The sequence below is a fragment of the Triturus cristatus genome, chromosome 8 (genome assembly GCF_964204655.1).
Source record: "Triturus cristatus chromosome 8, aTriCri1.1, whole genome shotgun sequence".
NCBI lineage: Eukaryota > Metazoa > Chordata > Amphibia > Caudata > Salamandridae > Triturus > Triturus cristatus.
The window spans coordinates 1,327,451,778-1,327,477,953 of NC_140591.1; the positions used below are offsets into that span (position 1 = coordinate 1,327,451,778).

General features: G+C 48.6%; 1 protein-coding gene across 3 annotated transcripts in view; it reads left to right on the forward strand.

The window, feature by feature from the left end:
• Positions 1 to 26,176, forward strand: part of USP25 (ubiquitin specific peptidase 25) — a 439,609-nt gene that overhangs the window by 331,362 nt on the left and 82,071 nt on the right. The gene's annotated exons all lie outside the window — the stretch shown is intronic.

A 26,176-nucleotide genomic window follows, 5' to 3' on the forward strand; every position in this document is an offset into this window, starting at 1 on the left:
GTCTCCAGGAGCCCGCCCAGCCACGCCTGGGCAGCAGGGAGGGCCCTGGGCGGATGACGGTCCAGGTCACCCGAGACAACCGAATTAAAGTCCCCACCCATAAGCAGAAGACTGTCAGGAAGCCCAAGCAACATACGACCCAAGTCTGAGAAGGTGGAGTTCTGGAGGCCCGGGGGAACATAGACTGAGATCAAGGAAAGGGACTGCCCCTCCCACCTCCCAGTCAGAGCCACATAGCGCCCTCTATCGTCTGGGACCACCCTGGTGATCTCCAACGGAAGTGAAGCTCGCAAGAGAATGCCCACCCCTCTCGAACCAGTGGTGAAACCAGAGTGGGCCACAAGTCGATATCCCCCCCTGTTCATAGCCCGACAAACGTTGCCAACCAGATGCGTCTCCTGTAAGAACACCACATCAGGAGTCAAACGACGCAGATATTGCAGCACAACACCCCGTTTGATACGGTCCCCCAATCCATTGACGTTCCAAGACATCAGTCTCAACCCGTCCCCCCCCCCCCCCATCCCATCCGGTAGATCAAGGGCCCCCTAGCAAAGAGCTCAACACCCAAGGATGAACCATAGCCAATACTTCGCCTTAAAAACAAAAAACACAAATGCAAACAACCCCACCCACCCACCAACCCCCCCCCCCCCCAACTCCAACACCCCCCACCCTGCACCCCTGCGGTTCAAACCACCCCAACTTGCAGTGTGCCTGTCGCCCTACAAACCCCATTCTACGAAAAGACCCCGGAGGAGGGAGGGGACCCGTCCCCGCCCGCTCCCCACACACAACATAGTGAAACAAAATGCACAAAAGAAGTAGAACCCAGCCGAACAGTACAACCTGGCAGAGTCCGGGACTGTAAGTCACTCCAAAGGAGACCCACCACCCTCGGTACCGGCAGAGGGCCCAGTCCGGTCACCCCGGTCTGGCAGCGAATCCAGCCAGTCACTCACAGTCACATGAGAGTCAAAAAAGGTAGTCCGATCTTCATGTTCCACTCGGAGCCTTGCAGGATAAAGCATAGAGTACTTGAGACCGAGGTCCCGGAGATGCCGCTTCACCCCCTGGAAGCCCATCCGCTGTTTCTGGACAAGTTGGGTGAAGTCCGGGAAAAAGTTAATGGACGAGTTCTCATGTCGGACCGGGCCATGAACCCGTGAGGCCTGCAGAATCGCGTCTCGGTCTCTGTAGTGGAAAAGTCTCGCAACGATAGGCCTCGGGGGGGCACCCGGTCGCGGCCGGCCACCTGGGACTCGATGGGCCCGCTCCACAGCGAAAAACTTACTCAGGCCAGCGGGAGCAAGATGTTCGAGGATGAGCTCCTCGACCAGAAGATCAACCGGGCGGTTATCGGAGGTCTCCGGAACGCCTATGGCGCGGATGTTATTGCGGCGGGCCCGTCCCTCGAAGTCTTCCAGCTGCCGGGCCATCAGATCATTGGCCGACTTGAGATCGCCGAGAGTGGCCTTCAGGTCCGACACGTCCGTCCCAAGGGAGGACGTCCGCACATCCAGCGATTGAACCCTCTCGTTGGTCTTAGAGAGATCCGCCCGGATTAGGGTAATGTCAATGGCCACCGTGTCGATTTTACGGGCCAAGGCCTCGTACTGTGTAGCGATGGTCTCTCTGATGCCCGTAATGGCGCCCATGATGTCCTGCAGGGACAGATCCGGAGAAACGGACGGGCCACCACTGGTGTCATCCGGGGGGACATTGGCTGTCCCGGGGGATCCTTTACCCTGAGTGTAGCGGTCCATGTTGTTCATCTGGACCGGTCCCCCACGTAGGGATGTCTTGGTCTTACGCCTCTCAGGGTCTCCCCTGCCCCCCATGAGAACCTCGATCGCCGAAGGGGACCACCGAGGAAGCGTCGAGGTGGCACAGACCAGGCAGACGTGTGTCGCACCACAGGCCGCAATATGGCGGAGCGAAGGGACCACCGTCAATGAGCACACTGGCAGCAGACGAAGCCACCGGCATCAAGCGAAGGCAAAATGGAAGCCCAGTCGCACCAGGCAAGTCCACAGTCCAGCCCCTCAAAGACCAAAAGTGAAACCGAAAGTGATGTGACGGCCACTGGCACCGCTCCGCTGCCGTTGTTGTTCAACTATGCCCCGGCTCCACAGATCACCCTCGCATCGGGCACTGCCGTAGGGTGGGCCTCAAAAGTTCAAACCACCATAACTCCGGATTGCCAGGTCCGATTTGATTTCCGAAAGGAGTTTAGTGTTCAGCCAGCATTCGTCTCCCAGATTCCATCAACCGGATCAGGATAGATTCAGGATAAATTCCGAGGAGCAGCGAGGGTCCGGGGAGCCCTGTGCTCACGCGACCATCTTGGATGCGCGCTAGGCTCCTCCCACATAACATTCTTACAACTGGGTTCTTAGTTGCAATCAAACCCAAATGATATTTGATAAGACCCAAATACAGAGCGGTTCAGTAGTTAGGCCATGACCAAATAATAGCAGTTATCCCCAGCTAATATGCCTTTATGGGTCGAAAAGAGAAGAAAGTTTTCATAATGCATGGAGATGGGAAAAGCATGAAGATAATACTGTTGCGACTTGTGCCACTGAGAAAAAGCTAAGCAAGGTAGTCATTTAACATACCACAGCCTCCAGACACCATCAATAATAATTCATGCCACTTTTGCTCTCTGAGATACTGTTGGAATTATGGCTCTCCAGATTTAAGGAGGCAGACCGATAAGGGAACATTTAGCCAAAGTCTTGTTTGAATAAATGATTTTGAGCAAATTTGGTAAATGGTTAGTTCGAGGCATATGAGCTGCAGATTGTACACTTAACACTTAGCATAGATCGCCATCTGGTGTTGGGCCCGGATGTTTGCAGTTTGTTTTTCTTCTTGGACAGTCTTTGGAAGTCACGAGTTCGGTGACTCCTCCTTCGGTCCGTACTGCGCATGGGCTTCGGCTCCAACCTCAGATTGTTTTTTTCCGCCGTCGGGCTCGGATGTGATACTTCGTGCTCCGGCTTCGAACTTCTACGGTTCCAGCCTCGACGGAAAATCCTCGTTTCTTCGAGTTTCTTCATCATCATCTTCATCTCTCGAAGCGGCACTTTCTCCATCCCGTACATCGGCACCGGCCTTCGGGCCCTCCTCGACTCCGGTCCCGGCCGATGGAAAGGACTCAGTTCAAAAAGTGCCCAAAATGTGGGTCTAAATTTCCCCACACCGACCTCCATCAGGTGTGTAATCTTTGCCTCTCTCCAGAACACGAGGCCAGAGACTGCCCCGCCTGTAAGTCTTTTTGATCGAAGAAAACCATCCGAGATCGAAGAGCTCGACGCACCATGGCGCACTCATCGTCTGCAGCTCCACCGGACATCTTCGGAGACGGCGCCGAAGCTTCGGGGCAAATACACACCGAGCAGGAGGAAGACGTCGTCAGCGCTTCCGAGGCCGACGACTCCGACGTGGAGGACATCACACCGGCGCAGCGGGTCGTGAGTACTGTGCCCCCTCCCACCCCCGCGCCCAAAACCAAAGAGACTCAGGTTACACCCTCGCCTGCTGGCCTGGGCAAAACCAAGACCAAAGCTTCTATCACCCCACCTTCGGGCCCAGTGTCGAAGCCTCCAAAGTCTCACGGCAGCTCTGGATCTAGCCAGCCGACGCCCGGTGCCGAAAAACAGCATCCGGCACCGAAGAAAGTAATATCCAGCTCGACTCCGAAGCCACCGGTGCCGAAGCCTGGACTCTCGGCGCCGACCAAACACAAACACAAATCAGTCGGCACCGACGCTCCGGCGCCGAAAACTCCCTCGACGCCGAAAAAACCGGAGGCCCCAAAAAAGCATGGCGCACAGAAACCATCGAAGCCCTCGGTTCCGAAATCATCGGTGCCGACGGACGATTCGGCACCATTGGCTCTGTTTACACCAGACCCTTTACAAAAGACTTTGTCCAAAGATCCAAAGACTGGGCTATTGACTTTAATTATCAAGAAAAGACGCCTTGATACTCCGGCTCCTCCTCCACCGCCCAAACGGAAGGACTCTGCTACTCCTCCCCTCAGAGTGCCCTCCCCACTACCTCCTCCCCTGCCTCCTCCACCTCTTCCACCCCCTCCCCCTCTTCCACCCCCTCCCCCTCCCAGGTCTCCGCCACCTTTACCTCATTACTCTCCGACCCCGTCCCCAGATCCGGACGACGGGGACCCGGACAATTACCCGGCGGACGCCCCAATGGATCCCACTCCACCGGGGACCCCAGACCCATGGGAGGATTACAATAACCCTGATATACCCGATATGCCTCAGGACGACCTATACCCATCCAGGCCGTCTCCTCCAGAGGACTCCTTAGGGTTTCATCATTTAGTGCAGAGAGCAGCACACTACCATGGGGTGGACATGCACAGTGAACCAGTGGAAGACGACTTCTTACTGGACACATTTGACATACAGGACAAATCCACATCTATTTTACCCATGCTTAAGGGTGTCACCAAGCATGCCGCAGAGGTGTTCAAAGACCCTGTCAGGGCCAGGGTACTAAACCCTAGAATAGAGAAAAAGTACAAGGCGGCACCCACAGACCCTGCATACATTAAGGGCCCTGCTCCCTTAGATTCCCTAGTTGTCTCTACAGCGAGAAAGCGGGCTAACTCCCAGTCCTCAGGAGAAGCCCCACCGCCAGACAAGGAATCCAAACTCCTAGACGCGTCTGGCAAACGCACCGCCTCTCAAGCTGCAAACATGTGGCGCATTGCAAACACACAAGCGCTACTTGCGCGCTATGACAGAGCACACTACGACGAACTTGAGGCACTTATGCAGCACCTTCCCGAGAAACACAAGCGTAGGGCTCATGAACTAATACAGGAGGGTAAACTAATTACAAACACCTCCATTAAGTGTGCCCTCGATGCAGCCGACACTGCTTCTAGAGCCATAAATACCAGTGTCCTGCTTCGTCGCCATGCCTGGCTCAGGATCTCAGGGTTCAAGCCTGAAGTCCAGGCGTCCATACTCAATCACCCCTTTGACCAACAAACTCTCTTTGGGCCAAAGGTAGACGAAGCGTTGGAAAAGATGAAAAAGGACACAAACACAGCAAAGTCTATGGGGGCACTCCAAACACAAGCCTCTAAACGTTCCTTTCGACGCTCCTCCTTTCGTGGCACAGGCAGAGGCTTCTCCACCGATAGCGCCTCTACCTCCTACAAGTCCCCTCCTCAAAATACCTTTTCAAAGGGCAACCAAAGGGGTGGTTACAGAGGCAACAACAATAAGGGCAGGGGCAAAACTAACACCACCCGTTCTGCCACCCCGCCCACACAATGACTTCCCTCCGCTCCCCCCAGACCATCCCACTCCGGTCGGGGCAGACTACAAAACTTTATCCACGCATGGGAGTCCATAACATCGGACAAATGGGTGACCCAAATCATTCGGTCAGGGTACTGTCTCGAGCTAACATCTACCCCACCCAATATCCCACCAAGGCACCGTCCAATGTCTCAAGAACATTCCACACTGCTCAAACAGGAGGTACTCTCCCTCCTCCAAAAACACGCTATAGAGCAGGTCCCCGTCAATCAGCAAAATCTAGGGGTCTACTCCCTATATTTCTTAATACCAAAGAAAGACGGGACCCTCAGGCCCATTCTGGACCTCCGGCCTCTAAATGCCTACATACATTCAGACCATTTCCACATGGTCACCCTACAACCCTACAACAAGTCCTCCCGCTCCTCTGTCAGTGAGACTTTCTCACAACCTTGGATCTGAAAGACGCATACTTTCACATTCCAATACACCCCTCTCACAGGAAATACCTCAGGTTCATGGTGGACGGGCAACATTACCAATTCACGGTTCTCCCCTTCGGGGTCACCACCGCACCACGGGTGTTTACCAAATGCCTAGCGGTAGTAGCAGCATACCTCAGACGTCAACATATTCACGTCTTCCCTTACTTAGACGACTGGCTGATAAAAGCCGCGTCCTACCACCAATGTGTGCAACATACAAACAGCACCATCCAACTGCTCCACCAGCTAGGCTTCACGGTGAACTACCAAAAGTCCCACCTCATACCATCTCACACAAAGCAATATCTCGGGGCCACTATAGACACCTCCAAAGGTATTGCCTATCCAAACTCAGCCAGAATCACAAGCATTCAAGCCTTACGCAAAACATTCCTTCCCCAACACTCTCTTCCAGCAAGAGTGTTTATGAAGCTCATAGGGATGATGGCGTCTTGCATCTTCATAGTGCCCCATGCAAGACTCCACATGCGTCCACTTCAAGAGTGCCTAGCACAACAGTGGAACCAGGCCCAGGGTCAGCTGACGGATCTGGTGTTGGTGGACGGCCGCACACATCACTCTCTGCAGTGGTGGAACACCACAAACCTTTCCAAAGGGCGGCCGTTCCTGGACCCGGTTCCTCAGGTGATTCTAACAGCGGACGCATCGCTCTCCGGCTGGGGAGCGCACCTCCTACACCTCACAATGCAAGGTCTATGGACGCCACAGCAAAAATCGCTCCACATCAACCATCTGGAGCTCTTGGCGATCTTTCTAGCCCTAAAATCTTTCCAAAAACAGATTTCGGGCAAAGCAGTCCTCATTCGCACAGACAACATGACTGCAATGTATTATATCCAAAAACAGGGGGGGGGCACACTCTCCCCAGCTCTCCCGCTTAGCCCAGAGCATATGGAGATGGGCAATTCCCCAAAACAGCTTTCTCGTGGCACAGCACGTTCCAGGCGTACAAAACACCATGGCAGATCTGCTCAGCAGACAAACGCAACAACTACACGAATGGGAACCGCATCCACAAGTTCTTCACCCATTCTTCCAACAGTGGGGGTATCCTCAGATAGACCTCTTCGCCACCCACGAAAACAAAAAATGCCCAAGCTTCGCCGCGAGATACCCACACCCATTGTCCAAGGGCAATGCGATATGGATGAACTGGTCAGGCAGATTTGCATACGCCTTTCCACCTCTCCCACTAATTCCATTAGTGGTAAGGAAGCTACAACAACACTCCCTCACACTCATTCTAGTAGCTCCGACGTGGGCCAGGCAGCCGTGGTACACCACGCTACTACAGCTGTCAGTGGTACCACATCAAAAACTGCACCTATCCCCATGCCTCCTAACCCAGAACCATGGAGAAATCAGGCACCCGGACCCAGCTCAGCTCAACCTGGCGATCTGGCTCCTGAAATCTTAGAATTCGGATACCTTAACCTTCCCCCTGATTGCATGAACATCATCATGGAAGCCAGATGTCCTACCACTAGAGCATGCTATGCCGCAAAGTGGAAAAGATTTGTAATTTACTGCCGTAACAATACAATCAACCCTTTAGATGCATCCATACAGCACATTATATGCTATCTGCTCCATCTTCACAGGTGTAACCTGGCATATTCATCCATACGCTTACACCTAGCAGCGATCGCTGCTTATCTACAAAACAGACAGCATTTATCACTCTTCAGAGTGCCCGCTATTAAAGCCTTTATGGAAGGCCTTAAACGAGTAATTCCTCCCAGGGCACCACCTTCCCCTGTATGGAATCTAAATTTAGTTCTTACACGACTAATGGGTCCGCCCTTCGAACCAATGCATAAATGTGAGCTACAGTTTCTCACCTGGAAAACAGCTTTTCTCGTAGCTATCACTTCCCTTAGAAGGGTTGGTGAAATACAAGCGTTCACTATACAGGAACCCTTCATACAAATACATCACAGCAAGGTCATACTTCGCACAAATCCGAAGTTTCTGCCCAAGGTCATTTCCCCCTTCCATCTCAATCAATCGGTGGAATTACCTGTCTTCTTCTCGCAACCTCAATCTGTTGCAGAAAGGGCCCTACACACACTCGATGTGAAAAGGGCTTTGCTATACTACATACAAAGAACGCAACCCTTCAGGAAGACTAAACAATTGTTTGTTTCCTTCTCTCCACCACATAAAGGCAACCCCATTTCTAAATCAGGGATAGCTAGGTGGATTGTAAAGTGCATACAAATTTGCTATCAAAAGGCAAAAAGAACATTATCTGTTCCGCCTAAAGCCCACTCTACAAGAAAGTTAGGGGCTTCTATGGCTTTTCTAGGGAATATACCCTTAGATGACATCTGCAAAGCAGCCACATGGTCTACACCGCACACCTTCACAAAACATTACTGTGTAGATGTGCATTCCAAGCAGCAAGCTAGGGTGGGCCAGGCTGTACTAAAGACACTTTTTCAAACCACTGCAACGGATACCGGTGGTCGCCGCTAAGGTTGGGTACTGCTATATAATCTATGCTAAGTGTACAATCTGCAGCTCATATGCCTCGAACGGAATATGCTACTTACCAGTATGCATCTGTTCTTGGCATGTAGAGCTGCAGAGTTGTACACGCCCACCCGCCTCCCCGGCTACCTGTATCCGTTCCAGTACATCTTATTTAGATACAACACACATGGGTTTCTCACTGTTATTACTACGCTCCATCATTTCCCTGTTGGCGAAAAACAATCTGAGGATGGAGCCGAAGCCCATGTGCAGTACGGACCGAAGGAGGAGTCACTCGTGAATTCCAAAGACTGTCCAAGAAGAAAAACAAACTGCAAACATCCGGGCCCAACACCAGATGGCGATCTATGCTAAGTGTTAAGTGTACAACTCTGCAGCTCTACATGCCAAGAACAGATGCATACTGGTAAGTAGCATATTCCTTTCGTAGGGTAGCCTGTCCATGTTCAGATTTCTGGCTTTACATTGTGCCTGCTTTTGTGTCGATTTGAGACCACACCATGCTATTCAAAATGAGTAAATTTTTAGTGGCTTCATTCTATATGTATTTAATACCAGGTCTCCAATGTGGTTGCTAAGCCTACTCTGTGTGCTTCAACTGGTTGTTTGTTACTTCAAACTCCAGGATTAACATTCCCCTCTTATAAGATCCCCCTCATCCAAAATGCCCTGAAGCTACTGCAAGGGTATTTACAGTGCTTGACAAAAAACCCCATTGTAAAACTAGCGGAATTAAATAAAGGCTCTTTTTGATTCATAGTATTTTGTTGCAGTTAGCTAGACCACCAGGGGCCGTATTATGGAAAGTGGCCCGGGTGCGCAACAGGTATGTGGTCCGCTTGGTATTACACAAAGGGCCACAGACGCTTGTGCAGGCCTTTCTGTAATACAGATAACACTGGTGCACATATAGCATTATCTCTATCTCCAGAGGGTGTTGCCCAATATGCATGGAGGCGTGGCCCCATGCAAATTAGGGAATCCCTTTGCACCCACACCATATCATGGATGTGGGTGCAGAGGCAAACAAGCGGTCAAGAGGTGCACCATCCTCTGATAGCAGCCCTGTGGAATGGGAAAAGGGGTCCAATGGACCAACCCAGGCATACCCTTGCAGGAGGGTGCAGTCGCTCACTGCACCCACCTGCAAGGGGGTGCTCTTATCCCCCTTAAAATTGCAAGTGGATTGCCATCTGACACAGTGAAACACGGAGCAGCTGCTTCAAAGCTGCTCCGTATTTCACTTGAATGTACTGCCCCCATGGCAGCACGAATTCGCTGCTGCCTTGGGGGCAGCACATTCAATATAATGCGACGCATTCTTCGTGTTTTCACAGGGCGCACCTTTTGAAAGACGTCCCCGGCATAAGCAAGGAAAATGCGCCACATAGTGCAATACAGCCCCTGGACATTTGTCATGAGCTTCTGGTGCACATTAATGCATGCTGCTTCACAACTCTTAATGTGGACAGTAGAGGGCCACAGACATTATAAATAAGGCTGCCAGTTTTCAAGTCTTTACTTATTAGTACAGATAAATCCAGACAATGCGTTTCCTGTGTGTGTGTGTGTGTGTGTGTGTGTGTGTGTGTGTGTGTGTGTATATATATATATATATATATATATATATTATAAAGCAGAAAATACTGAAAATTGTGCTTCTTGTGAGAGACTCTCCATGTGGTCTGAGTAGATGGACAACATGGGGAATTAAATAACAGGATGAGATTTCCTTAATTTCAGGCATATGCTAACATATATTTGTAGTATAACTCTAATCTGTAGCTGTTGGTGTAATGTTTTGTTATGATGCTGCTTAATTTGCTAAAACGCGACAGGCATCCACATACGAGTGTACGTCTAAGAGTTAAATGCGGAAATATACCATTTTATGACTGTTTATTTTCAAAATGCAAAAAAAATGGATAAATACAAATTAGATGCCCAACAAAGAGATATGGATAAATACAGACGGGAATGTTAAATAAATACCATAAAGCGAATTGCGTATGTGGGATTAGGGCTAGATTCTTGAGAGAAACAACAAGAGCAAGACTTTTTGCAGGGTTTAAATAGCGATCAATGTGGTTGTGTATAACAGAAGTGTTACATTTACCTTATACCACCAGAAATGGGGTATTTCACGAGTATACCTTTATAATATGGTGAGCCAACTTCAGGTTACAAATGATGACCAACTCAGCTTTTCCCATCCCATGCAGAAATAACTTTTCCTAAAAGCTTGAATCCAACTCACTGCCACTCTCCTTGGTTCATATGGTGGGAGTGGTGTACTCTTTTTATAAGCTTTATGATGTGTAAGTAGTTTGATCGTGGCTGTGTAAGTGATACTGGTAGTCATTGGAGATCTCATATTGTATGCGCTCAGGGTCTTTAAGATAATAGGTGAGGTTTGCATACTTTTGTACCTTTCTTTTTGCAAATAGATACAGATCAGCTTTCTCTTGTAGCCCATAGAAAAGGCTATGTTCTGATGGATACTTCGTCAAGCAGATTTATCTGTTTCTTGACACCACAGCTTTTCTTTGTGTTTAACTGAAAACATTCATCTGAAAACCGATGGCATCTAGTCCAAATGCCTCAGCAGACGTTTTGTAAGTTCATACCCTCTAATAAATGTTGCAAAAATATGTCCCGGTCGGATCCACATAACATTTGTGTCTTAGATCCTACCATGACTCCTCTGCTTTCGACTCTTGTTGTTCGATTCACCAGAAGGTCTTCTGCTCTGTGATGGCTATGTTGTTTCTGGCGAACACCCTCACAAATACCTCATCATAGTTTCTTTCCACTCCAGAACAATCCCTAGACAGGCAGTGGCCCCCCACGGAGGTCCTCTCGCAAAAAAAACACAAAACATTCTACAATCCTCTTGCTCCTCAAGAAGATGGTCCCACTCCTGGAACTGTTTAGATCTTTAATGCCATTTCCTAATGCTGGTCTTTCCCGCGTGCGCAAAGATGATTTCATTATGCAATGAAGTCAGAGTTTCAAGCTCCAACTACCAACGCATTTTAAGTCAAGGCTTCATCAGGCCAGGTTGGACATTTTCAGGATGGCCCACTACCTTTAGGTTTGTACTTTCATTCCGGTTTGACAATTGTTATGGCTCTCACCTCGATGCCATTCTACCCTAAAGCTCATAAAGTCTCCAGCCTTGGTGCCACTTCTAAGGACACCCCTGTTTACTAAGTCCCTGACCCTCCTGCCTTCATGGCCTCTTACACCACCATCATGGGTGCAGCTGTGTAATCTAGTTTCAAAGCTACTTCCACCTTCAAAGTCGGTGGACCGGATCCGGCTGGTCAAAGATTTTTTTATGATACCTTGATAATGACCCTGTAGAAGCACACCTCCAAAGAGCCCAGAGATGCACTTTTTCAGAAGTATATTTCACATGATATTCGGATGAGTTGGAGCTGCCACTAGAGACCGTTCTATACCTAGGCTTATAAAAGACTAGTGGCCTTGATACATCTGCCAGAAGGAAAAGTTCCTAATCCTTCTGTATCTCCTTTAGAAGACGACTGCTCTTTTACCTTTGAGGTACAAAAACAGCAGAAGCAGTGGAATTGTCCTTGTCCATTGCTGAGATGAAGTCTGACATCCTCACTGAAATTCTACGAAGTCCTCAGCAGTTTAAGAACGCTTCTTTTGGGGGGAGGGAATAACAATGGAATGGTGAGTGCTTAATCTTCTCTACAAGCTAGGACCTTCCCTTCTCCTCCCCACTGGACCGCCAGCCTATCAGAACATGATCCCTGCTACAAGCCTTGATCGGGGGGGGGGGGGGGGGGGAGGATTCTTGCCGTGTTGAATAATGATGCCATACGAGTGACACCCTTAAAGGTGAGTGCCACAATATTTTCTCCCTTTGCTCTTGGTTCCGAAACACAAATTGAGGACTCAGACCCATTCATTGATATACTTTACTCGGAAGTATAAAAAACATCCATAAAAGCAACACTTAACAAACAGATCGGATAGAGACATCTAGCTGCAGATTCCTTAACTTAGAATATCCCCAGGCGTCAGACTGGATCCGGAAAACTTTTTTTGCAGCAGCACCTCTGCGTGCCAGGGGACGGCGCCACACGACCCCGCCCTGATGTCGTCCACGTACGTGACAACAGCGAGGTCATATAAGTCCCTCCCGGCGCGCTGACGTCTGCTTTCCTTCTTTTCCGCGTGCAAAGCGGATCTGAAGTGAGGGATTTCTCTGGCCTGTTTCCAGGCCCTTTTTTGACGCTTCTCCTCTGGAACAGTGTGCGATACTCTCGGGTTTTGAATACTGTACTTCCCGCATCTTATTTGTATGTGGTGTCTGGGCGAGCATCACGACTCCACGGACTGCCAACACCTTAAGCCGAAGTCCTGACGGGAGCGCCGGATGAAGTTTCTTTCGCCACAACTGTCCCGGTCGGAGTCATCTCATTCCACGGCCTCTTCTACGCAGTTTCGCCTTCGATCGCCCTTGGGGCCCGAGGCAGTCGTTCACCACTTCTTGGTAAGTTGCAGCGCAGATCAACGAGGTCCTCGACCTCCCTTTCTGTGGTCAGGGGCACTGGTTCCCGGAATATTCCGGACGTGCGCACTCGCTAGTCCTCACCCCCCTCTATCCACCCTATCCAGGTGCGGGGCGACTCGGGCCCAAATGGAGGCGTATGCCACGGCTTTGCAAGCCTCCCTTGGGTCCTCTCCCATCCCTGGGGCGTCCTCGGGCCTTCCCTATTTGTGGGGTCCCCGACGGACTCGCCGGTGGGTTCGCCCCCGGCGTCAAATGAGCTTTTGCCCTCCAGGCATGTCGGAGATGTGGTATTGTCAGGGCGCAGCCCGGCTTGGTCCCCCTCTACGATCCATATGGCGTCGTCCGGGTGCGGCCCGGCTGGGTCCCACTCTACGACCCATTGCACCCCTGCCGCCCCGCATAGTCTTGTGGGGCTCCCTGTGGCATCACAGGTGGTTGCTGGTGCTCAAATCCTTGCTTTGTGCATGCCTCTGCCTTCTGGGCAGGCAGCCGCCTGTCCGGAACCCGGGACGGCGCCGTTACGTCACCGTAGACTCGCCTCTCCGGCTCTGCCTCTGCTTCTTTCTCCGGAGTCGGAGCCTGTTGGGTTTGAGGCTGAGGCGGCGCCGGAGGTTTGCCGCTCCGGCGCCTTCTCCTTCTTTGGAAGGTGAACTTGTCGCCTCCCCGGCTCTGCCTCCGCTTCCTTCGGAGTCTGAGCCGGTCCGGGTTGAGGCTGAGTCCACACAGGTCCAGGTTGAGGCTGAGTCAGCGTCGGTGCGGCGCCGGAGGCTTGCATCCCCGGCTCCAGTGCCTTCTCCTTCGGAAGGGGAGCTTATATCGTGGATTAGGCGCCGGACGGAGCCTACAAGATGCCGGATGGAGTGTAGTCGGCACCGGAAAAAATTTGGTCGGCGCCTAGTAAAGTGGGTTTGGTGCCGCATCGACGCCAGGTTGTTGACTCTTCTCCGGAGGCGTCCGGGGAGAGTTTGACGTTGCCCTCGCGCCCGGCGTCGCTGGATGTATTCTTGCCTGTGCCTCCCTTAGAGTATGTGGATCCGGCAGGATCCCCACCTCCTCAAGAGCACCCGGCAGGCTCCTCCCCTCCTCAAGAGCCTCATCAGGACCCCCATCCGTCATTGGGGCTCCTTTCAGTTGGGCATTGGTCGCACCCTCACTGTCTTGGGATGGTTAGCTTATAGCCCTCACCTAGTGATGAGCTAATATCCCCTCCTCGCAGGGCTACCGAGGCTGGTGCAGCCTTTCTCCAAGTGGTCTCTTTGGCCACTCGGATTTTGAACATGCAACCCCCTTCGGCGCCCTTGTCTGTGGACCCTTTGCTTGATGTCCTTCACTGTGGGTCAGGGAATGTGGAGACGCTTCTGCCCTTTGAAGCTTCTCTTTATGATGCCCTTTTGGGTACCTGGGTTCGGCCAGCTTCTGTTGGCTCGTTCGGTCTTGCACCGCCACCGGCCTGCTGCACATGATCCGATCTTATTTGTGCATCCCGACGTGCAAGGGTTTGTTTTGCAAACCGCCTTCCCTTCCTTGCGATGGCTTGAGTCATGGGGTCAGAACATCTTTGCCTCCACTAGTGCTGCACTACGGTTACTAAATACAGTGTGTCCTGGCTCGGGCTACCTCTGCCCTGTGGGACTCTGCAGAGTCTTTGTTCTCCACCAGCGCTGAAGGCACTCGTGTTGACCTACTTCATCTTCTCCGGGATGGCCGTGACCTTGCTGAGTTCATGATCCGCGCCGCCTTGGAGGCTGCTGATTCCTTAGGCCGGGCTATGGCTGGTTCAGTCGCCCTGCGGCATCATGCTTGGTTACGGGATAGCGCCTTCCCGGAAAATATACGGGAGAGTCTTGTTGATTTACCCTCCCATTGATGGGGTTTTATTGTTTGATGCACACGCCAACTTGGCTGTTAAGCGTCTCCTTGCGAGCTTTCACCCCTCCCCCTAGGCCTGTGTTCCTCCAGCGCTTGTTCTGGGGTGGTAGCTTTTCATTTAGCATGCTTTTGATGCGTTGTGTTTTAGGCTGATAGTAAGACTCAGGTCTTCCTTTTGCATGGTCGGAGGTGTTTACCCTTTCATCTCTCATCCTTTGGATGCATTATGCATTTTAAACTGATGGTTAACCTACTGTGGCAGTGTTACACAGATTGTTCCTCTGACTTTGGCGTGCCCTAATAAACGTGTTCCCCGTTGTTGGGGTGTACATACTCTGTGTGGGGTACTTGTTTGCTATTATATAGCTCTGTTATGTCAACTGGGCCTACGAGTTCCTTTGGCCTCTATGCGTCCTCTGGTGCTCTTATCTGCCGTTGTACGGTGCTCAATGTTGTTCCTTGGCGCCATCTTCGATACGTCATTGGTCATCTTGCTTATTTGCTTCATTCTCCTCCTTCCGAGGGTTTCGGGGTGTTCATCACGCTTTAAAGGCAGCTTCCGTCTGCCATTACGGCACCAAGTGTGTTCCTCTACAATCAGGTTGCATAGTAGCTAGTTTACCTATTTCTGCTATATATATCTGTAATTTGGTATATATACAAGCTCCATGGGTACTCGTCTTCCTAACTCTTCACCTCTCTTCGAGGCTGCAAGGTCTGGTCCGAAGTCTCCATGGTTCAGGGACATTTCCAGTGATGCATGCGGCATTACAATAAGGCCACTTTTTGCGTTCTACTTACTGGGGTGGTTCCCCAGTTTTACATTGCTCCCTTCATGTTCAGTTACTGAATGCTTCTCTCTTCTGGACAAGGTTTACTTTGTTCCAGTTGGACGGTGTGGTCTAAAATTCTGCGATTATTCCTCCGTTTCTACGCCTTCGTACTTTGGTACCTCTGCTGCACCTTCCTTCACCTGTGCTATATTGTATCAGATGGGCATGCGGGACGGCTCTTCTAGGGTCAGTCGTCCTAGATCTCCACCCTGCATATCTGTATTTCGGGTGTTGGTTTTCACCTTGGTCTTACCGCTGCCTGGTCGAGCAGCCTTATGCTTATTTTAGCTACACCACCTTAGGGTCTCTGTAGCTGTTTTCTCTGGGCATGTTTTTCTGTGTTGACCTGCATTAGCGTGCTTAAGATTGTTACTGTTCGCCCCTGTTCCCCTTTTTTGGGACTGGGTGTGCACTTGGCGTGCTGATTCCTAGGCTTCACCTTTGGTTTGCCCCTGTTCCCCCTTTTTTGGGACTGGGTGTGCACTTGGCGTGCTGATTTCTAGTCTTCACCTTTGGTTCTTGCCTGTAGCCTCTCCGGCCTTCCTTCCGTGGGCTAGCCTGGTAGGCTTTGGTTGCATTTTTTTCATCGGTGTTCACATAGTACGCCATTACTCTGAGAGTGGTCCTTCTTCCTCTTTCTTTTGTTCTGGTATATGGCTGGTGCATATTTTACCGTTGACATTGTTTTGTTTTTTTCTCTCATGGGTGCTCACATTGTTGCGTCCCTTTGAAATTAGCCATAATACAGCTGACTCCCTCTCAGGGGTTTCTGTTACCATAATACAGTCGACTCCTCTTCATTTTCTTATCTTCTCCTGCTGCCTTCCCGCCATCTCTATTGGCTCAGGGTTCTGGTCTCCTCTACAGTAGTCTTCTTTGGGGATCTGTTCACCTCTGTTTCAGACCTCCATTACTGTAGGGACAGTGCCAGACTTTTCCTACCTTCCTGCCGTGGACTGTTGTTCTCTCTGTGCTCCAATCTTGCTGGACGGCACAGTTCTACATGGTACTGACAGTCTATTTTTGTCTGTTGTTCTGCATGGTATTAAGTCTATTTCAGTCTGTTGGGATATTCTTCTCTTGTTGCACTTGGGAAGGGTCTTCGCTTAGCTTGCGAGGTTCTTTCTCACAGATTTTTCACTTGTATGTAGGCAGTGTCTAATTCTGTCTTTTACGATGGTGTCTTGCACCATCCTCCTTATTTATTCATGGATTTTCATCCATCGCACACTGTTCCCATACTTTCGCAGTTTTTTTTATTGGTGACTCCGCGTTGTATCGCGGAAAAGTTTATCCGAAGAAAACTGACGTCCGCGCGCCAGGAGGAACTTATAACCTTGCTGGCGTCACGTACGTGGACGACGTCCGGGCGGGGTCATGTGGCGCCGTCCCCCGGCGCGTAGAGGTGCTGCTGCAAAAAAGTTTTCCGGATCCAGTCTGACGCTGGGGATATTCTAAGTTAAGGAATCTGCGGCTAGACAACGTCTCTACCAGGTACATCGTTACCAAAGGTAAGTAACTCGTACAATTCTATAGCACTTACCAAATATTAAAACAGCCGCTGTTAGTTAAAACAGGATAGAACGGGATTCTTGTCATTGGATATTCCGTTATCAGCATGTATTTATACATGTATGAGTATCATAGTAAAATATAACTAGATACCCATTTTACAAAAGCATCCTAGGAATCAAAGATTCCCTAGAAGCAATTTGTAAGGTACCTACACAGTGACATATACATTTGTACAGATTTCATCATAAAACCAATTTTTACAGTACCTTATCATTCCACTATCATATAAATGGCCTTATTCTACAATGCAGCCAATACAAAAATGAGAGAAAACAATATAAGCTAAAGGACCTGGTCCCCATGTCCATCCACCTAATAAAGTCCGGACGGACAGTAGACTAGTCAGAAATATGATTACGTAAATAATATCCAACCATTCACTAATAAGATCGAAATAAAAAAATGATATTTATTACACATGCTCAATAAAAATGGATCCATACAGCGCAATGAACTTCACAAGTCGTTGACTAGATTTCTTCATTTGTGTATATTGTACTCTCTGGATCGATGGCGAACATGGAACATATGTCCTATTCTAATGAACTTAATACAATAGTCTTTCTAGTGTAAAATACTGCCCATAAAAAGGATGACAATCTACAACAAATCTCTAATGTGGGCAATGTTTGCAGATATAAAAAGGCCGGATGGCATTGTGTAAAACGAAGTGGTTTAATAACCAGTAAAATATATCTATTCCTCAAATCACTATAAAACCTACAGAAAAGAACCACATGCATTGTATCCTGGGGCATCATGTTATCGCAGGAGCAACTAATTTGATTTGTTGACCAATCATTGATTTTTGGAAAGCTGACTAGTCTATGGAATATATCCAATCTTAGGCTGGTCAAAACAAATCTATGCCTACCATTCAATAGTGCTTTGAGGTAGGGTTGCATATTAAAAGTGGTTAAAATAAGCTGTTTTTTTAATATGCTAGGTTTGTGGATTTCAATTAGCAATCGGAGGTTTTCTAGAGGTCATCTCTTCCTCTTTCCGACTCGTAGATCTACATCTTTTAAACCTTTTTACTGTGCTTGAGCTACGTTCTGCTGATCTTCAGTTTTGGGAATTGGTCAGTTTCCCTGGAAATCTAGGATGCCTTGTTGTCTTCTACTGATCCTCCCAACTCACAGGTGTTCACTCCAGTTCACCTTTGAGCCCCAGCAATTTCAGTTTGTGAGTCTGTTGTTTGATCTGATTGCTGCTTCGTGAGTGTTCACCTAAGTGTTAGGTGTGGTGGTGGCTTCACTCAGGAGACCTGTACTCCATGTATTTCCATACTCAGATGACTGGCTAGTGATCGCAGCGTCTCTTGCACAAGTCTCAAAAGATCTTACTTAAACTGTGACCCTCCTGTACGGCTTGGGCTTTACCATCAACACCCAAAGTTCTAACTTGACTACACACAGAGGCTGGGCTTTTCCTCCTCTGTGTTTGCAGATGTTCAGGATATGAATCCAAATGTTTTTGAATCAGGCTCTGATCATGGTCATACACCTGTTAGGCCGACTGGTCCTGCATGCTAGATGGCATATGATGGCTCTTTAGTGGCACATGAGGATGTAGGGGCTCTGCCACTAAGTGAGACTATCATCTTGGGTAAGGATTTTCCAATCTGGTGTCCTGGATCTGTATGCTTTGGTGAGGCTCTCCTTCCTCGCCCGGTGTTATCCTCCTCACCCTACCAAAGAAGAGAGATTGCATAAACTGGACCCAGGTATGCAGAATCTTATCTCAAACTTATGCTGCAGGCCAGAGTACATGATCAGATCTTCGTGGACTTTCCTGGAGACAAGAAGGGTAAAGCACTGACCAAGTGCTTAGGTGTTGTGCTTTTCCAGGAAGGACCCTCCGGCTGGCTTTTGTGCCCACTCCATGAAGGGCAATGTTAGATTTTCCTGTTCTCATTGGGGGCATCCCACAGGCTAAATTTTCTCATTAGCCAATTGGCTGTTCTGTTATATTTTGCAAATCATTATTCCTTGGTTAATTAGCTCTACTCAATCCTGCCTCATGAGGGTATGCTTTGGGGACTGTTCATGAGTTGAAGAATCTGCAGGTGAGGACAAGCCATCAAAATAAAAAGTTGCTTGTGTTGGTGAAATGTTTTCGGATCCATCCTGGTGACTGGAGGATATTATATGAATTTGATTTAATCTCGTTCTTGTGCACATTGGTTCCACGCAGTAAGATTCTCAACCCAACTTTTGAAGGAAGTGGCAGAGGCTCTATCATTTATTTTATTCTTGTATCATTGCCCCTCCTTGAGATGATTTCAGGTTTTTCCATCGAGGCAAGTATTTAGTGACCATAATTCCTTATGTGTGCCTATCAGTTGGCCTTCCCTGGTCTCCACCCAGGGGGTAGGGAGGAGTGGGGTAATGAAAGTAACGGATGGAGGAAGAAGGTTAAAATGGGTTCCGATAACTCATTTTACGACTCTTTACATGCCCGCTGTGATATTGAGCTAGTTCTGTGTAGTGCCCCACTAACAGACCCGGGTGAAGTTAAAGAAGCCTTTAAAGTCATCTCTTTTACAATATCAAATCTTCTCAGTGTTCTCGCTCGGCGACCGACTATCTTGATACCCAGATGGTCTGATTCGGATTGTTCTCAGGCTGCTAGGAACCTGAAAGAAGCCTTGGGCTCAAGTCCAAGGGATATGGTCTTAGTTAAAACCCGCAGAAGGGAGTATAAAGCAGAATTAGCAAGACGCAAGGCAGCAATGAAGGAGGAATTATGGAGGGACCTAATTGAGGAAAGTATCATGAAGAGTAGTGCCAAGTTCTGGGGCAATATAAACAGCCCTTTTTTAAATATGAACACATGCAATGTGGTGGAAGCCCGTATAACAGAGGATGAATGGGTGCACCAGGAACAGATAACCTGGAGCAGTGGAGGTTAAATCACTCATGGTTGTATCGGTTGAAGAGGTCAGGAAAGGTATCCTCGGGTTGTCTAACAGCAAAGCACCGGGCCCTGATGGCATTCCGCCGGATTTATATAAATCCGACGTAAACCTCTGGGCACCTGTTCTCACAGCTGTTATTAATGCAGCAGTTAAATCTGGTCCCCCTGGCTCTTGGGCCACCTCCACTATTGTTCCTGCATTCAAAAAGGGTAACAGAGATAGTACCCTCTGTTACAGACCCATATCTGTTGGACTCTGTGGTTGGCCGTGTTATTCTAGACAGGTGTGAGAAAGTGCCATCTTTCTTGCATGGTATGCCCCCAATTTTTGCTGAATTGCTGAATGTACTTTGACTGAGTGTGCCCTGGACTCCTGCCAATCAGGTGCCCAGGGCCTATGTTCCTTCCCTAAAACCTAAAGCCCCACATTGGCAAACCCTGGCCACATGTCAGCCCCTGGTAAATGGTACCCATGGCCTTTTGACCAGGGAAGGCCTGTAAGGGCTGCAGCACTTATTGTGCCACCCTTGGAGGCCCTGCACCCTAACACGAACACACTGCCCTGGCAGGCTGAGTGTCTGGGTACAAGACAAAACAAAAAGTCGACATGACACATCCCTGTGTGCCATGCTCACAACCTACACTGCCCTGGCATACATCAGCCACCCCTCTAGCTGGGTGACCTATGCCAGTGGTGTGGGCACAGGAGCATGAGTCCTGTGTCCCTACAGTACCCAGGTCCATTCCTGGGCACTAAGTGCAGTGCTGCCATTTAAGAGTATATGGCGCTGAGAGCTCGTCAAACACGAACTCCACAGCACCATAATGGCAGCACTGAAGACTGAGAAGTTTGGTATCAAACTTCTCAGCACATTAAACCCGCACTGATGCCAGTGTGGGATTTAATGTACAAAGCACTACAGAGGGCATCTTTGAGATGCCCCCTGAAACCTAACCCACAATCCACGTCTTGTATGGGAGGCTGCCACACAGCAGACATGTTGCTGGCCCCTGGGTGGAGAGCCCCCGCTCTCCTGGGCCTGCAACAATGCACATCCTGGGCGAGGTGCTAGGTCTCCTCCCCCAGGATGGGCAGGGGGAAGCTTCAAAGGCATGCCGCCTTTGTGAGCTTCTCCAGGCCACTTGCTGTACCCAGCAAACTGGCCCGCACCGGTTCTGACCCCCAGTCTGGCGGGAAGACTGGCTGGCAACCCCAAGTAAGGACAGGGGATTTGCCAGCCTCTGCCAACCCCACCCCTCAGGTGGGGGAGGCGAGGTGAAGCACATCTCCGGGCTTTCGCCATCTTGAAGATGGGAAGCCCCGCCCAATCAGGACTAGGCTACTGCCCCCCTCCCACAGGAGAGTGGCAGGATAGGGAGGGTACCCTGCCCTTTACCTACCTGTAAAGCCCCCAAATCTAGTATTTAGGGGCACCCTGAACCTTCCTTCCTCAGATTCCAGATTCCGAAAAAAGCAAAGAGCAAGAAGAAAGAAGACCTGCCGTGCAGCTGCTAAGAAGAGGAAGACACCAACTGCTTTGGCCCCAGCTCTGTCGACCCTCGAACCTGCTCCTGCTAAATCCCGGCACCTCTTGTGGCCAGCAACCTCACAAACCCCGGAGGACCTGGCTACCTTGCGAATCTGAGCATCCGGGACTCCCATGAGCAGAGGCTCTGCTCAAAGCAAGTTTCTAACCCCTGGCATCAGCCCGGAACCGCGAACCCTGCACACTCTGTACCCGCCAAGCCTGGCCTGTGCCGGAGTGGACAAAGACCCAGCGGACGTCCCCCCGGCGACTGTGACCCCGAATCCGGCACCCAAGGACTCACCTCGACGCTCCTGACGACGCCTGTAGCCTCAGAACCAGGTACCCCCCAACCGCGATCAACAAAGGGTAATATTTCCTGCCATCAAAAGGCACCCGGCGCCCTGCGGCCCCCTGTGCCCGACTCCTAGGTACCTACCTATCCTCCAACTACCCAACTTTACCTCTCGAAGTGGTGGTTGCACCTGAAGAATCTTCGTCCCCAAGCTTGCAGCCTTTGTTCATCCTGGAGCTTTCCCATTGAAATCCATTGAGCGCCCGAATGCTCAAAAGCACCCTGCACCCAGCCGCCCGAGTGGCCCTGGCAGTGTAACTTCTACTCCTACCTACTTCCCCATTTGCCCTGAGCAAGTGACCAGGAGCCCAGCTCCCACAGCCGCGTGGCCTGCTAGTCGGCAGCCACCAACCATGGCCCCCCTGCCTCCCATAGGATAACATTGGGCCTAACTCACTCTGCACCCGGCCGCCCCAGTGCCGCGGAGGGTGTAACCACTGTACCAACCTGACCCTGGGAGACCCCCGAGTCTGTGCCCAGAACCTTAACTCTGCCAGTCGAGTACTAACCCAAAAGCCGATAACCCAATTTCCTTCCATAGGGTAACATTGACTGGTTTCGTCTGAAATTTCTTCGAAGTGTGGAGTTTCTAAAACTTAAAATATTCACCTAAAATCAACCAAGTAACGAAAACGGAAATACTCACCTGCTATTAGGAGAGATCCCAGTGCTGGACCCTGAAAAGTACTCACAACCGTACTTACCACTAACTCAATTTTCTTCCATAGGAAATCATTGACTGTTTTTCTGTGAAATTTCTTCTAAGTGTCGATTTTTGCAAACTACAAATATTCTTTAAAAATCGTACCAACTGTGAAAACATAATTACTTACCTGTTTTAGATAGAGGTCCCAGTACTGAGCCTAGGAGCCCAGCCCTGGATTACAAAAGGAACGAGAACATACTTTACCCGTAACTTGAATTTTCTCCCATAGGGAATCATTGACTGTTTTTCTATGAAATTTCTTCTAAGTGTCACCTTTTAAAATAGCTAAATATTGCCTAAAAATCACAACAGTAACTAAGACGAATTTACTCACTTGTTTCCAAGAACTGTCCCTGGACTGAATCTAGGATCCAGTCCTGGAAGTAGAAAAGTAATCCTGAAAGTAATCTATTGCAAATAACTTAAAACTCCCATTGAGCTCAATGTGTTATTGTGTTTGAAAATGTGTTGCCTATTGCAACAATCTGTAACTATTACCTACAAAAGTCAATTGCATATTGCAAAAGTATTTAACTAAAGCATCTCATTCTGAGAAAGTATATTTTAATACCTATTGTTGGTTCTAAAATAAAGCAACTATATATTGTTTTAGATAAACCATTGGCCTAGAGTTTAGTTATTGAGTGTGTGAGACCATTTGCTGACTGAGTGTGTACAACAAATGCTTTACACTGTCCTCTGATACTGCCTTACTGCTCGACCAAGCCACCACTTTAGAGAGTAAGGTTATATATAACTTTAGCCGCTGCCAAACCTTTGGGGACTGTTGAGTCTGTACACACTGTACCTATTTTGGAACAGTGTATACAGAGCCATTTTCTCACAACAGGTTAACAAATTGGGCAGATGAAAATAATATCTTAACCGACATCCAGTACTGGTTTCGTGCTGGACGTTCAACCTTGGCCCAAGGTCTTAATTTAAATTTGATCCTCAACAAGTATATGGTCAGCCGCCCTGGCACCATCTATTTGGCCTTTATGGATCTGTCTTCCGCGTTTAATCGCGTAAATAGAACTAAGCTTTGGCAGACCATGCTGTCCATGGGGTTGGACGACGATAATGTTTATTTTCTGGATAATCTCCACAACGTTTCCAAGGCTAAGGTTCGTTACTCACAAGACTTAAGGTATCTCGCCAGTTCCCAATTAAAAGAGGAGTGCGCCAAGGGTGTATCCTGGCTCCCCTTTCGTTTAATTTATATATTATTAAATTGGAGCAGATCTTATTGGCGACTAAGATAGATTACCCCCCAGGTGGGACGGCGTGGCCTGCCGGTCTTGCTGTACGTGGACGACACGGTCCTTATGGCCAGGACAGCCAGAGGGTTACAATCCCTGCTTAACTTTTTCTTTCATGAAAGAGTTGGATTTGTCTATAAACTACTCCAAATCTTATGTGATGCAGGTAGGACCTCGTACAAAAAAGCGGTACCAGTTTAGAGTTGGTGCCACCCTGGTACCCCGCACAGAGGTTTTTTCTTACCTTGAAGTTCTGATAGATGATAAAATGAAATGGGGGCCTTTAAAATGAAGTAAGAAGGGAGGTTTAGTACGTGCTAACACCGCTGTTATAAATTTTGCATCCAAACTAGGTAGGAAACCGATTGCAGCACTTTTGCAGATATATCAGGCAAACTGCACTGCAAACTTTTCCTATGGAATTGAAATTTGGGGCTACATCACCATGGATGAATTACAAGTGGTTGAAAATAATTTTTTTAAACGTCTCCTATGCGTGCCGCAGGTTACCTCAAGCTATATGGTTCACGAGGAGCAGGAGGTCCCTTATTTGTCGGATCTGTTGGCCCTTCGGCCTTTTTTTTTATTGTGGCTGAAGTTATGGTTGCATGAGAGACTGACCCTAAGTAAATTAATTCTAAAGGAGTGTATGGGTCTTGATCGTACCCACTATATCCCGTGGCTTACCTACATCAATGAGTGGTTCGGAAGAGTAGAACTATTCTCCAACCCAGAATCCGTGCACAAAAATGACCTGGGGTTGGTAAAGAAGAGCTTTTTTAATCGAAGAATTGTCGAAAGGGAATGGTGCGAGATGAGGAAACCTAGAGTTCGTAGGTTTGTTATTCTGAAAACTGTACAATCTACTGAGCCATATCTATTGGGGCCGTTTAGTACCCATGATCGTTTTTTACTAACTAGGTTTTGTTTTGACCTCTTCCACTTTCTGCTGGCTCAGCCGCGTGGGTGTAGTAGAGAGTCCTGTGGCTGCGACGGTAAGTCTCCCCAGGACATGCTTCATTTTTTTATGTTTTGTAATTTGTATAAGAACCCCTCGGAAATTTTTTATTATTCCAACCCTGAAATTATTGGATTTTAGGCAAGTTTGTACAGCTTTTATATTTTTACAAATGTTATCCGTCGACATTATTCTACATGCCCTTATGTTTTTTTAAATCAGCAGTGTGGCTTAGAGCCTGTTGCGACTAATTGTTCATGGCCCCAAGAGATTGTTAGGTGTTTTTATGACTCTGTTTTATCTTAAATTTTATTTTATTGTGTTCTAAGTATGTATTGCATAACATGTCCTTTAAAGTATGAGCTGCCATCCATGTTACTCTTTTGTATGTGTATTGTTTTAGACTACTTTTATGGTTTTTTTGCAAAAACTGAATAAAGTGATTTTGATTGATTGACTCGAGGATATTCATAAGGTTAGGAATCTGCTTGAATATCTAGTATCCCCAGAAATATTGATACCTAAAGGTAAACTACTTTTTCTTCTTCACCACTGTGCATCCACTTTAAACCCCATCCCCAGTCTCCCACCCACCACAATGCCATCACTCTAACTACTAGATCTGCTGTTTTACACTCTTGAAGGCGCGAACTAGGTCTCCTAATAAACAAAATCAACACTTGTCCCCCAATAACAAATGCTCCTGAAAGGATCATTAAAACCAGGATGATCTTCCCATCCCCGGTAAGTAGCTTTCATATGATTCCCAGATCCACCTCTGAGTAGAACGGGGTTTTGAGAGACAGTTTAACATATAAAGCTTTTTGCATTTTCTGTTGGTGAAACAAAAGTTACCCCGAGTTAATGATACAAATGTAGAAATTCTAGGTGGTGAATAATGCTAGCTCCATCATTTCTCAAGGGATGCAACACCTGGGGCACTCAATTAGATTCAGAACCTTCCATTCATCCCTCTCAATGTACTAGTGACTCTGTCACTTTTGTTGGATCCCATGTTTGTAAGTACTTATTTAGACCCTCCTTTAAACCAGTTAAAGTAGAGCAAGCCAGCTGGTAATCAATGGCTTATCTTGCAACTACCAAGGACAAAATAAACATGCTAGTTTCACATAAAGAATCAATAACCTACAGACTTATCCGTAAGTTGCTCCTTTGGTTACAGATGGGGTCAAGATGAAATAAAAAAATACCATTCTGAAATCCTTCTTGCTTGGAGCCCTGTCTGTTTGTAGAAACTGTCCCCTTATAATCTCCTACCAGGAACCTCCAGTGCGAAAATTTGCAAATCAAACTTC